Here is a 3875-nt window from a genome sequence, read left to right as displayed (position 1 = left end):
TGTGGGTGAGGCCTGAGATTGGATCTAGGCTCACTGTGTTGTTGGCGTGCTGCGCAACAACTGGTATCAGAGCTATTGGTTTAGTTTTATTGGGAGCGATGATGGAAGAAGGAAAAACTAGAATTGAGAAGTTTGATAGTTCAAACTTTGCCTTCTGGAAGATGCATATGGAAGATTATCTGTATCAGAAGGACCTCTATATTCCTCTAGGAGGAAAAGAGAAGAAACCAGAAAAGATGACAGATGATGAATGATTTTTACTGGATAAGAAGGCTTTAGGAATGATCCGACTCTCTTTATCTAAGAGCGCCGCCTTCAATATATCCAAGGTAAAAATGACAAAAGAATTAATGGAAGCCCTAGCCACTATGTATGCAAAACCCTCGGCATCCAACAAGGTTCATCTTATGAAACAGTTATTTAACATGAAGATGTCAGATGGTGGGAGCGTGGCTGAACATCTAAACGAGTTCAATACAGTCACGAGCCAATTGGAATCCGTTGGCATTATTTTTGAGGATGAGGTAAGGGCGTTATTGATCTTATCCAGTTTACCAGACAGATGGGATGGTTTGGTGATTGCTGTGAGTAATTCTTCAGGGTCGACAAAGTTGAAATTTGATGATGTGGCCAGTCTAATTCTCAGTGAAGAATCTAGAAGAAAGGCATCAGGAGTTTTAGAGGATTCAGGGAATGCTTTAAATGTTGAAGGAAGAGGAAGATCGCTGAACAAAGGAGACAATAAACACGGGAAGAAGTCCAAGGGACCGAAAGACAAAGACGGGTGTTGACATTGCGGCAAGAAGGGGCACATGAAACATGATTGCAGGACGCTTAAGAAACAAGAAGGAAGCTCTCAAGGCGGGAAGGATTCAGTGAATCTATCTGAGGAGAGTGACACAGAGGCCTTAATTTTGTCTCTTGATGCGAGGAATGAGTCTTGGGTTATAGACTCGAGTGCTTCGTTTCATGACACTTCATATAAGGAAGTTCTGCATGATTATATTTTAAGTGACTTTGGGAGAGTCTACCTGGGTGATGATGAGCCGTGCAATATTATTGGAAAGAAAGATGTTCATGTCAATCAAAAAGACAGAACAATTTTAAAATTGAAGGATGTCAGACATGTACCAAGTTTGAAACGTAACTTGATCTCAGTGGGGTAATTGAGCGATACCAGTTATGTGACGACATTCACAAGTGATTCCTGGAAGATCACAAAAGGTGCCTTGGTGATATCTTGAGGGAAAAAGGAAGGTACTTTATACGTGGCTTCAAGATCATATTGTTCACTCTCAGTCGCATCAACTAGAGTGAATGGGCAGTTATGGCATCAGAGGTTGGGACATATGAGTGAGAAAGAGATGAAAGTTCTATTGTCAAAAGGGAAGCTACCAGGGCTGAAGTCTATTGACTTGGAATTCTGCGAGGACCGCGTATATGGCAAGTAAAAGAGGGTAAGTTTCAAGAAGACAGGACGCACTCGAAAGACACATCTGTTGGAGCTTGTACACACTGATGTGTGGGGACCGGCATAGGTATCATCTCTTGGTGGCTCACGTTATTTTATTTTCTTTATTGACGATGCTAGTAGAAAACTGTGGGTCTATTTCTTAAAGCACAAATCTGATGTATTTAACGTATTTAAGAAGTGAAAAGTTATGATAGAAAAAGAGACAGGTAAAACAGTAAAATTTCTCAGATCTGATAATGGGGGAGAGTACTGTGATAAGAGATTTGAGGAGTATTATGCAGCAAATAGAATCAAAATCAGAAAACGATTCCGGGGACACCACAGCAGAATGGTGTAGCTGAGCGCATTAACAAGACCATCCTTGAGCGCGCCAGGAGCATGAGGCTACATGCAGGGTTGCTCAAGACCTTTTGGGCAGATGCTGTGAATACTATCGTATATCTCATCAATAGAAGTCCCTCAGCACCATTGGATGGTGGGCTACCAGAAGAAACGTGGACTGGAAAAGAAGTGAATCTTACACATCTTAAAGTATTCGGTTGCACTTCATATGTTCACATTGATGCAGGCATAAAAATAAGCTGGATGCGAAGTCCAAGAAGTGCACATTTATAGGCTACGGGCAACATGATTTTGGCTATAGGTTTTGGGATGCAGAAAATAAGAAAATCATCAGAAGTAAGGACGTAGTCTTCAATGAAAAAGTGATGCATAAGGACAGTATGTTGGAAAATAAAGCTGAGGAGAAAGAATTCATAGAGATGGAAGAGTTACAGGACACGGGTGTTACAGCGCTACGAGATAATCATGCACAGGAGCATTATGAGGCAAAGCCGCATACACCGGTTATGAGGATATCTACTTGAGAGAGGAGACCTGTTGAGGGTCAAATATTGCATATCAGACGCCAGTTATTGCCAGGATTTACAAACATAGTATTGCTTAACGACCTGATTTAATCATGTTTGTGATGCAGGGCGTATTCACGAGCTTGGACTGGAAAAGGGTACTAAAAGCATGGATTTAATGGTCTGAAAGCATCAGAGCAAGTGACGGACCCCAGGAGACCAAGATCGACGGATGTGCATGCCAGGGATTCAAGAAAATCAAGAAATTGGAGCTTAAGTGGCCCAAAAGACGTCCAAAATGCAAGATCACAGGGTTCTCGCCATCCGATTAGCTTAAAACTTTATACATGGCCTGAGGGTCATAAATTAACCATACACATAAATTTTCATCCATTGGATCGCTGTGGAAGGGGCCCAACGGACAGATCAGCCCACAATTTACTGATCTGGGACCCACCTGATCTCTGGATACTCCTCATCTTCGGTCTCAACGCCTTAAATCATGAGAAGAACAAGATGGATGGTGTGGATTTCTCATAATCATCATACAGTGTACATAGTACACTTTTTGCACTAAGACTGCATGGCAACACAGGGACGTCTCTCTCTCTTCAATTCAAACACGGACAGCGTACTGGCGCCGTCTGCCGGTTCCTCTCAGTGGGGCCCATTCCTCTCCCAAATAACTGATCAGGACCGTCCATTGTGTGCATAGGTGGGGTATTTACCTCACCAAGGTGGCCTCTTGAGGTCATGGAAGATGTTGCAGAATCCTAACCGTTAAATGCATAATGAACGGCGGAGCAGAAGATACGGTGGGCCACACTAAAATCAAGAAAAAGTGCACGTTTCTTACTGGTTTTTCGCCACGAGTCGAATGAACGGAGTGGATTTACTTTATGACAGTGTTCATGGGCCCCACCGACTCTCAATCAAAAGACGGAACGTCCGTTTCTTCTGGCGTGAAACAGGGGCGCCGTTCGATCTCTATGGGCCACCATCATGGTCCAGATGGCTGATCCAAACCGACCAGATTGTCCAGGGGAGGGCACCTACCAAAACCCAATAGATTCCAGGATTCCCATGCAGACAATCAAGACGGTAGCAGAAATTTTTCCTGATACATTGATTAATGGTGTGGCCCATCCGACACACGATTCACTTCGAATTTGGACCCGTGATCACGCATGAATACAGAAGCTAGTATAATGGATTTGATTCTCCATAAGATTAGTCAAAGTGGACCCCACCAAGCATCAGCGCCGACCACTTCTGCAAGCCCTGTTTCTAGCGCGTCCGAGACCCGAGCGTTGTGGGCCGTTTTGCAGACGTGGCTAGGATCGGTCTGATGATCCTACCCGTTCAAAATCCTCCCAAGGTGGGACCGACCATGCTCAAGGAGACTGAATGGATCAGATCCCAAAAACAAGTCGGCTATTTGTGCCGAACGCGAGTCGAACGCAGGTTTGTGGCGCATGATGCGAATTGCATTATCCATCAACTTCTCCACTCCACCGCCTCCAGATTGCTATAAAGAAGAAAGAGAGATACGT

This window comes from Magnolia sinica, chromosome 2, assembly GCF_029962835.1.
Source record: "Magnolia sinica isolate HGM2019 chromosome 2, MsV1, whole genome shotgun sequence".
NCBI lineage: Eukaryota > Viridiplantae > Streptophyta > Magnoliopsida > Magnoliales > Magnoliaceae > Magnolia > Magnolia sinica.
The sequence above is the reverse complement of the archived record's forward strand: the minus strand, read 5'-3'. Positions refer to the sequence as shown.